General features: G+C 48.1%; 1 protein-coding gene and 1 long non-coding RNA gene across 16 annotated transcripts in view; one reads left to right on the top strand and one right to left on the bottom strand.

Moving 5' to 3' along the window:
* Fnbp1 (formin binding protein 1) overlaps positions 1 to 10,472 on the top strand; it is a 105,180-nt gene that overhangs the window by 22,538 nt on the left and 72,170 nt on the right. The window lies entirely within an intron of this gene.
* Positions 8,273 to 9,505, bottom strand: LOC124097134 (uncharacterized). The gene is made up of 3 exons (XR_006853138.2): positions 9,298 to 9,505; positions 8,957 to 9,027; positions 8,273 to 8,816 (listed from the first exon to the last, which is right to left on the bottom strand). It is a non-coding gene; the product is annotated as an uncharacterized LOC124097134 (long non-coding RNA).

Here is a 10,472-nt window from a genome sequence, read left to right as displayed (position 1 = left end):
CGTGGGGACTCTGCACTTTCTGCTTGCATTGTCTGTGAGCCTAAAACTACTTTTAAAAAATGAAGTCTATTATTAAAATTTAAAAATAAGTCAGTGAAGTGAATAAGGCCTTTAAGCATAAAGATCTTGGATATCCTTGTATGAGTTGCAAGGTTAGCTACTGTAGAATCAAATAACTGTCGATAGGCTTTTTATTTTTCATGCTGGGACTGAACCCAGGGGGGCTTTACCACTGAGCTATATCCCCAACCCTTTTAAATTTTTTATTTATTTTTATTTTATTATTTTGTTGAGCCAGGGCCGCCTCACTAAGTTGCTGAGGCTGGCCTCGAATTTGATTTAGAAACTAAGTTTCCCAGACAGGCCTTGGCCTAGAACTTGCAATCCCCCTGCCTCAGCCTACAGAGCTGCGACTGTAGCTGTGACTACAGGTGCACATCACTATGGTGAATATTTCTTATTTTTTTTTTTTTAGAGAGAGAGAGAATTTTTTTTAATATTTTTTTTTCTTAGTTTTCGGCGGACACAACATCTTTGTTTGTATGTGGTGCTGAGGATCGAACCTGGGCCGCACGCATGCCAGGCGAGCACGCTACCGCTTGAGCCACATCCCCAGCCCCTGGTGAATATTTTTTAGAAGAAGATAAAGCAAAGTTATATTTTCAGAAACATGAAAAAATTCATTTCAGCTGTGCTTGGTGGCCCACGCCTGTAAATTTCAATAACTTGGAAGACTGAGGCAGGAGGATCACAAGTTCTAGGCCAGCCTGGGCAATTTAGTGAGACCCTGTCCCAAGAAAAAAGTAGTAGAGCACTTGCCTAGCATGTCCAAGGCCCTGGGTTAAATCTCCATTACACAAAAATAAATCAATAATTTCATAATAACATATTACAATAAAGAAGCTGTAGTCTACTCACTTGGTTGGACTATATTTCTACTTATTTTAGTAATAAGTAAACATTTTCAAGCAGAATTTTATGTTGGAGGTGCTTTGGATTTCTGAGAACAAAGTTATTAGCTATCTGATTCAATTTTTTTTTTTACTAAATATTTTTAGTTGTAGTTGTGCATAATACCTGTATTTTATTTATTTATTTTTATGTGGTGCTAAGGATCAAACCCAGCGCCTCACATGTGCCAGCCAAGCGCTCTACCGCTGAACCACAGCCCCAGCCTAAATCTTTCTTGAAGCAAAACTTGAGTTTTACAATTGTTTTGATTGCTGTTAATAGTACCATTTACTGTGATGATTATAAGGGACCCTCTTCTATTGTTGGAATTTGTTTCCTTTACCTGGAATAAATATAGGTTTGAAATAACACAAATTTGCACTTCATAGAGGACGTGGAAAAATATAATAATTTCCTTTCGATATTTTGTAAGTTAACGACTACCGTAGATGCGAGACATTTTACATTTCAAGTTTTACATGAGACTTGACGGCATCTGGTAATGAGACTCCTGTCCTTAGGGTTGGGTCCCTCCTCTCCATATTAGAATTCCAAACGCATCACACCTGTTCAACCTGTAATGATTAGTAGTAGGTTTTCTTCTTTGGTGACCACCAAAAAATACCACCACCATCCACCCAACAAAACAAAGCCAACCCGATGAGCCTTCCCTGCTAGCAGCTCCTTCTGCACGCGCTCTCCGGCCGTGCTTCTGTGCCACGGAGGCTGAGACGGTGGACTTCAGGACAAGCTGTTCTCATGTTCCAGTTCTGCCCCTTGCATCTTGCCCGGGGGCCTGGTGTCCAAAACTGGACACAGTTCTGACCCTGCCGTGGGCGGGTTATGGAGGCAGAAAGGTACCTGGTTGTTGAGAACTTAGTACAACGTGGGCAACAACAGAGGAAGCCAGGAGCAGGGCCCTCTGGTCAGACAGTCTAAAGATGAAGGCCTGGAGCTCTGGGTTCAAGTCTCACCTCTTTTTCAGTTAATAGCTATGTGACACCCGGTGAGTCCTTGGCCTTTCTATGTCTCATTTTACCCTCACAAATAAGGGGATATTAACCGTGTCTGCCTCACAGGGTACTGGGAGCAGAGCCTCTAGAAGGGGTAGCTGTTATGATCTGCCATGAATTGGGTAGTCTACAGTTAAGAGAATGGGAGCCCGGGGGACATTGTTTCAAACGATCTCACCAAATCTGTTTTCCCACTGTGCTGGGGATTGAACCCAGGGATGCTCCACCACTAAGCTATACTCCCGACCCTTCTTATGTTTTATTTTGAGACTTGCTAAGTCATTGAAGCTGGCCTCTAACTTGTGATCCTCCTGCCTCAGCCTCCCGAGTAGCTGGAATTACAGGTATGCACCACTGCATCAACTGCCAAATCTTGCCTTGTATTTGTGAAATAGGAAAAAGACTGACCCAGATTCATATCGAGAGCAAAATAAGATATATTCGAATTAGACCATTAACAAGCCTTCCGAACGCTGTCAGCACTTCCATGGAGCAAGGAGATCATCTGAGTTGCAGCCTCTGTGGGGCCAGCAGAATGCCTTGCACTTGCACAATGCTGAGGAACTCCTGAAACATGGGCACTTTCTTCTCGATTGGAGGTTTCTGTGGTCCTGTCAAAAATCCCTGGACGTGGGGAATTAGTTCCTCGACTCAGGCTCCAGCCGTGACCACTGTGGCATTCCTACTGGCTCCAGCCGTGAGCCGAGGCTCCTGTGGAGACGTCTCACTGTTTGTGGCCCTGGTGGGTGTGAATCATCGGCCTGTGTTTTGATGATGCCACGAGGTTTACTATGTCGGCAATACTGTGACTACCGACTTGGTGCCAGGCGTCTAGTTTTGATTTTTCCCGGGGCGGGGGCTGGAACCAGGGCCCTGTGCCTGCCGGGCAGGTGCTGTGCCACCGAGCTCCACGCCCAGCCCCTCGCCGCCAGTTCTAAGCACTTCACATGTATGAACGCATTTTATGTCCTAAACAACTCTAGCATTTGGTACTGTTGGTTTTTTTTTTTTTTCCATTACCTTATTTTTGCTTTCCATATCTCCCATGAGAGCCCATCTCTCTTGCAAAACCCAGCAGAGCCTTAATTAGAAGAGTCTGGAAATGTGGTTCATAGTCTTCAGCCCTTAAGACCAAGTGGAACTCAGGAGGGCCGGGCTGCGGGCCAAGTCAACAAACCAGTGCAGATTTAGTGTCGCAGAGCATTTCAGGTGGCTTCCTGTGTGCTCCACGTTCCTTTCAATGGCCTTGTGTGGTCGGGCCATCTTCCTGGTCTCTCCTAATACTCTTACTTTGGGCGTGTGTGTTTGATGCTGGGGATTGAACCCAGAGCCTCAGGCACTAAGCAAACTCTCTACCACTGAGCCACATCCCCAGCCTGTTTTATTTTTAAATTTTTAGATGAGAGCCCCCCAAGTGGCTGAGGGCTGGCCTTGAACTTTTGATCCTCCTGCCTCAGCCTCCTGAGTAGCTGAGATTACAGGCACACACCGTCACACCCGTCTTCTTCTTTCCTTTTTAAAAACTGTGGTAAAATATAGATAACACATAACTTGCCAGTTTTATCTTTTATTCCCCGAATTGCTGGACCTCAAACCCAGGGTCTATCTCATGCATCCTAAACACGTGCTCTACCACAAATGTACACTTCCAGCACCAGAACCATCTTCACGTGTACAGAGCAGTGGCACTAAATACAGAGGGACTTCCCGCCACCAGTTAGGTGGGAACAGTGAGCCTGGGACACAGGCAGTGTGACTTCAGGGTGTCAGCTGCAGGACCTACAGAGCTCGCCCAGCCCCACAGTGGGACTAGCAGTGTGTCCTCTTAGTTTACCTGTTTGGGTTCATTTTTAAAACAGAGTATTCCTGTGTTGGTTACATCAGCATGTGCAGAAAGAGGCGCTTTCAGCATTGAGGTAAGATGAAATCAGAAATGATTTACAACTACTGGAAAATAAAGCCGAGCCTGGTGAGCTGTCTTTGAACTCTCTGTTAATGTTTAAAACCTGAAGAGCTTTCGGTCAGGAAGCAGAGGAGGCCGCCCATGTATAAGTGATGAGAGGAACCCACTAGGGCTGGGATTGCAGGCTCATGAGCAGCTAGGGAAGGCAGCCACGAGCTAGAGATCTTCTGGAGACTTCTCTGCTCTGGGACTTGGACGGCTTCTACTTCATGGTGACTGAAGATTAGGAAGCAGATCACCATCTTCTGTATGGAGAGCGCTCTCCATCTTGCATTTTAACAGCTCCCTGAGAGCCGGCGGCTGCTGTCTCAGAGTTGCACCCAGCTCCCTGGCACACGCGGCCCCTGGCACACGCTGCCCCAAGCCCGGACCGTGGACCACGTATGTGAACCACACTGACACTGGCCCCGGGCCACACAGTCACCAGTGAGATGCTCCATCGACCTGCTCATCATCCAGCAAGTGTATACCAAGGACACCTGGCAGCGCCAGCTTCCCTGGCCCACAGGATGCAGCGACTTAGGCCTGGTGAAGGAGGCAGCCATGTTAGGAGCACGTGGCTCTTAGGTACCCAGAAGTTGGTACCCAGGGAGAGAATCCTTCCATGTTCAGTGACACGACAATAGAGACGTTTTTCCTTTTAGTAAAAACATCAAACTTGAATAAACTGGCAACATTTGTGCTATTTTATCAGGAATTATTGTCTAGACAGAAATGGTGGTAAAGTAAGGGTAGATGTTATTTCCATAATAGATTTGGGTTTTTTTGAGGGGGTTACTGGGGATTGAGCCCAAGGGTGCTCTACCGCTGAGCCATATCCCTAGCTCTTTATATTTATCTTGAGACAGGGCCCCGATAAATTGTCCAGGCTGGCCTCGAACTCGTGATCCTCCTGCCTCAGCCTCCAGAGAAGCTGGGATGACAGGCCACTGTGCTCGGCACACAGTAGACCTTTCTTTATATCATTTCCTTGGGTGTCTTTAAAGTGATAAGTCATGACTTGGGTTAATATTGTGCTAAATTAATAATCACACAAAGTGGTTTGCTTTTGTTTTGTTTGTCCTCGAGCATGCCGGGCAAGGACTCTATATCCCCAGCCCTGCAAAAAATGCTTGTTGAAGAACACCTGGACCGCACAGAGAAGGACAAGACGAGATAGGGACCCTCACAGTCCTAGCCCTCTAGGGTCACCAAACATCGATTTGTCTGTGTGTCAAAAGTTGCTTTTCTAAATCTTTTCACAGAATACAGAGAACCAAAGGCTTATAAACAACGGGCCTTTGTTTCTCCGGCAGGTTTGGTGTCTGGTGAGGGACACTTGTTGGTCCGGGGAAGGGGGCTCAGGGGCCTTTACTGTGGGGGGCTAATGCCATTCAGGAGGCTCTACCCTCCTGACCCACTCATCTCCCCAAAGCCCACTCCAGATCCCACCCGCTGGGGTTAGGTTTGAACCTGCAACTTGGGGAGGATGTGAACATTCAGTCCTTAGCAGTCACACAGAAAAATTCAAAACTAGGAAGAACAGTTGCTCAAAATGTGGCCCAGCTAATTACCTTAACATGAAGAGATTATGCAAAACAGCGAGATTGGTTTCGAGAGGAAATTCCAAAGGCTGATGACCATATCTGAAAAAGGTTAATTTTATAAATGAGCAAAGAAATGCTCAACCGAGCAATTTTCACTGCAGATTAGTGCAGTGGCTTTTTTGGTGGGTAGTTTTCCCGTTTTGCAGACGGTGGTGTTCGGTGGTGGACCCGCCTTCTCTAGAAAAGACCTGGGCAGGAGGGGAGCTGGACACCCAGTGGGGAGGCCCCGGGGCCGCCGGCCTCGTGGGACAAGTCTTGATAACTGGTTGTTATAGGAATCAAGGGGCTATGAAATGTCCACATTTAGGGAGAACACTGTTGTTCTCATGGAAAAGCGAACAAATCCATTCTAAACTCATCTTAGATTTCTTTATAGCTTTGTACAATAAAGACCTACGAGTAGTACACCAACTCCATGAGAAGGCAGAATTTGTATCTTCTGTTTGCTGTGGGTCCTCAGTTCCTAGAGCAGTGCTAGCACACAGTAGGTGTTCAGTGAAATATTTAGTTGGATGAGTGGATGGGTGGTTGTTTAGGTCATAGAGTAGAAAAAGCACTTGTTGCTTATTGTGACTAACCTCCATGAGCATTTTGTTTGGTGCACACCAACTCAGGAGGCTGAGGCAGGAGGATTAAGGTTCGAGGCCAGCCTCAGTAACTTGACAAGACCCTGTCTCAAAATACAATATAAAAAGGGCCGGGATATGGCTCAGTGATAGAGCACCCCTGGGTTAATCCCCAGGGCTCCCCCCAACAACAACATAAGTGCCCCCCACCCCGGCCCAGTGTGAAATCTTTTCTGCAATCAATAATCAATCCATACTTGGGTACTAAGCAATGCCCATTTTCTGAATTAGGTTTTATATATATATATATATATATATATATATATATATATATATATATATATGGGGCAGAAAAGGAAGTACATCAATCAAGGAAAAAGTAGTAGTTCAATACTTCATGGGATGGATCATCCTATGGGTTGAAGTGTTTCCCTCATAGATGTTTTCTCTTTGTTTTTATCTCTGGTTGGCAGAGGCTCAGGTGACCTTAAGTGCCTCTTATCCTGAAGACCTTCCCATCAGCCCGTCCTAAGCCAACAATGAAATAATTATGGAGCCTTAAAAACAGTCTGCGAAAATGTGCCTGTGGATGGACGAGGACAGAAATAGCCACAGGCCCCCAGGCTGGAGACCTTCCCGAGGCTCCCCTCTGATCACAGCCCCCTGGGCTGGGGTGGAACTGGGGCCTCCCTGGCAAGTGCTCTCCCTGAGCCACGCCCCAGCCCCTCTTTTTTCAGCTCTAGTGAAATTTCAGGAAAAAAATGCACCGTTTTTCCCATTTGGGGGACGTGATGCCAACAGAATGGACGGGCATGGCGGCCTCCCGTCTTCTGCTGCCGGCCCCTGGTCCCACCAAGAGGCTGAGGAGCCGTGGATCACTTGCCCCGATGCTCAGGGCTGTCTCGGTTCCATCCCCAGCGCTGCCCTTCTTCTCTCTTGGGTGGCCTTTCTGTCCCTCCTGCTCGCAGGGTTGGAACCCGCCCACCCCCATGCTCCTGCGAGGCAGGTTCTGGCCCCCCGAGCTGCACCCCGAGCTCTGGTGTTCTGTTCTGAGATGGCGTCTTGCTAAGGTTCCCACACTGGCCTTGAACTCGCCATCCTGCTGCCTCGGCCTCCTGAGTCACTGGGATTACAGGCACGCGTCACCACACCTGGCAGGAATTTTTTTTATTTGCAATAGACGGACCGTGGGCTTGCATTAATACGGTCACACGGCTCCCCTCCCAGTGTTCACCCGATTAATGATTCTGAAGCCCAGCCTTTGTGTCTGCTTGTTCCTTCTTCCTGTAGAGCCTGCTCTCTCATCTTAATTCCCCTTCAGAGAATTTCAACAGGAAGACATTGGTCATTTTTGGAATGCAGAACTAGAGTAGATCATAGTTCATAATATTACGCTTGATAACCAGACCCCACGTGTATGTACACTGGGCCACTGGTTTATTTTAAGAACGCAACAGGCAGAAAGTCTATTTCCCCATTTTTCAGGTGAGAAAACTGAGGCTTCTGCCCAAGCCCAAAGGCCTTATGTTGCACCCTCTTCTTGGGAGTGTTGGGAAGATGGGATTCAGGGCTTCTGATGGGCTGGGCTATGGGGCTGGGGGAGAAAATGACCGTCAACGCGACCATGGTTTCATATTGTGAAACAACAAGAACACAGACAAAGAGATAACAAACCAACCCTTTCCAGAGTCATTGATCATTTCTCTAAACTTCACTAAATGATTTTAAAGCACAGCCTGGGGCTGGGGGCATAGCCCAGTGGGACAGGCCCTGGCTTCCACCCCCAACACCAAAAGTATTTTTTTAAGACATGATTATTTATTTTATCTTAAAAATGTTTATTTTTTAGGTTTAAGTGGACACGATATTTTTATTTTACATTTGTGTGGTGCTGAGGATTGAACCCAGGGCCTCACACGTGCTAGGCGAGCGCTCTACCGCTGAGCCACCACCCCTGACCCTCAAAAGTATTTTTTTAAATTAAAAGAAAAAAAATTTTTTTAAGTTCCAAAGAAGTCTTAGGAAAGCAGGTGGCCGGGCTGTCAAGCACTGCTCCACAGTCCTGTGGGGTCCTGGCTGTGACCTTGAGACATCTGTCCCCACCTGTCCCCTCCCACTGCTTTTCCCCTTTATCTGGACACAGGGCGCCTCCATTTCTTGGGCTTGAGCCCCCCCCCCACCTCGGTCCCCCTTTCCCTCTGTGTTGCTGGGTGGCTTTTACCTCCCGTCCTCCTCTGCATAGACTCACTTCCTCGGAAGGAACTTCTCCTAATCCCCGGTCTCGCTGGGGTCCAGCAAGTCTTTTATTTAAACCCTTGAAGCCTCGACTGCTGCCCAGGGTCTTGGGTCCTGGTCACTGCCCAGTAAGAATGGTGGAGACAGAGGTGTTCGGGTCACAACCGAGATCCACTGAAAAGTGGCTTGAACAACCAGGTGTCGTGCGTGTTTGGGGAGCCCAGGGGCCAGAGGGTTGGGTCGGTGTCACAGTGCAGTAATAACATCATGGAAAAGTTGGGTGCTTTCCATGCTCCGGCTCTGCCATCCCCAGCCCATGAGGATGCTTCCCCCTCAAGGTTGCAGGACGGTTCAGAAATTCCAAGCAGCACAGGCAGCCACGTCGAGTAAAGAAGAGCAGCTTAGCCAGGCAGGGCGGTGCACGTCTGTAATCCCAGCAACTCAGGAGGCTGAGGTGGGAGGATCACAAGTTGGAGGCCAGCCTCAGCAACTTAGCCAGGCCCTGTCTCAAAGTAAAAAAAATTATAAAAATGTAGCTCAGTGGTAGAGCACCCTTGGGTTCAATCCCTACTATCAACAAAAATGTAAAAATAAACAAACAAACAAAAGTCCCGGGAGACTTACTAGAGAGGAAAACCTCACCCTCAGTATTAGCCCAGTAAACATCCCCTGCCTCTGGTCAGCCAGGCTTTTGTCACGTGTCCATGTCCTCCCTGCAATAGAGATGGAAAAGTGACCTCGTAATCAGACAGGTGCTCTGTGTAGGGAGGACGGGTGGCCAATGGGTGTCTGCAGTGTCTGTCCCAAGGGATGTCTTCCAGAACCACCTGCACAGGCTCGTCTGACCGAGAGCTTTAGCCAGCGGGGGGACGCCCACGGGTACCTCGTTTTCTGCAAGTGCTGTCTTGGGCCCCCTTCAGTCTCCCTCTCTGCAGCCCCCCAGCCCACCACAGGGACACACATGGCTTCCTAGCAGTCCTCACCCCTTAGCTGTGGCAGCCGTCCCCGTGTGATCCTAGGTCCTTGGCGGAGATGGCCAACTGGGCCGTGGCATGGAGACTCTTCTGTCACCTGTCCTTGCTTGACTTACTCAAAACTGGAAGCTCAGGGCCCAGGGGAGAGCTTGTGGCAGAGCACCTCCATACCCGCCCCTGCCCTGCAGACAGACAAACAAGACGCCAGAACCTTAGAACCCCACCATTGGCGAGCGTTTGGTGGAAGTCCTTTTCCTCGGTGTCAACTAGGCTAAACATTTTTTGCCCTGAAGTATTCTGTCGTCCTTCCTCCCTCCACCTGGAAATATGATAGAGTTTAAAAGTAAGTCGGGACTTAAATCTGGCTTGGCCTTGGCCTTACCTTACCCTGCGCCCCGGCCTCTCCTCCAGCCTTCTGATTCCCTGGTATTTGACGTATTTGACGGGTTCCCCTTCTCTTTCTCCCTGGGATCATCTTGAACTTGTTTGGGGGGGCTGGGGGGGAGAACCTCCTGCAGCCAGCCCAGCAGGTGCTCAGCTCTCCAGGCTGTGGAGGGGGGGTGGCACTGGGCTGGCTCAGGAAAGAGACTGTCATGTTTGGATGGCCTCGCGGTCCAGCCTCCTCATGGGAACCAGGAAGTGAGCAAGTATACACCCCACTTCCAGGTCCGTGCCAGTCGCCAGGGGTGCTGGACGTTTGTGTTACAGATGTACATCTTACTTACAGTCACGACTTGATTAAGCCCTCTTGTGATCGGTTCCAGTGAAAGTTAGGTCTTTAAATTATTATAAAGAGCAAGATTTTGCTTTCTGTGCCCCGTTTCTTTTGTCAGACTCCATAGACAGCAACAACTGAGACTCATCTTTCTGAGACTAATTTTTATAGCCTCATCGTCCTTAATACGTTTCCTCTTCTATTTAAGACATTTGACAATGTCTTTCTGGAGGAGTGACCTTTTAAACAGACTAATAAAAACTGCCCTAATAGAAATCAGTTTGGAGCCAGGGATATGACTTGTTGGTAGAGAGCCTCGCAGGCAGGAAGCCCTGGGTCCCATCCCCAGTAAACTCCCCCCACCCATAGTTTTTTTTTTTTTTAATGAAAAAAGAAAAGAAAGTGCTCTTTAAAAAGTTGTGTGGGTTTGTTTGTTTGTTTGTTTGAAGCCAGGTGTGGTGATGCACCC

Source organism: Marmota monax, unplaced genomic scaffold (assembly GCF_021218885.2).
Source record: "Marmota monax isolate L192 unplaced genomic scaffold, Marmota_monax_Labrador192_F-V1.1 WCK01_AAM20220418_F8-fsc00020, whole genome shotgun sequence".
In the NCBI taxonomy this organism is placed as follows: Eukaryota; Metazoa; Chordata; class Mammalia; order Rodentia; family Sciuridae; genus Marmota; species Marmota monax.
This window is presented reverse-complemented; position numbering and strand designations above follow the sequence as displayed.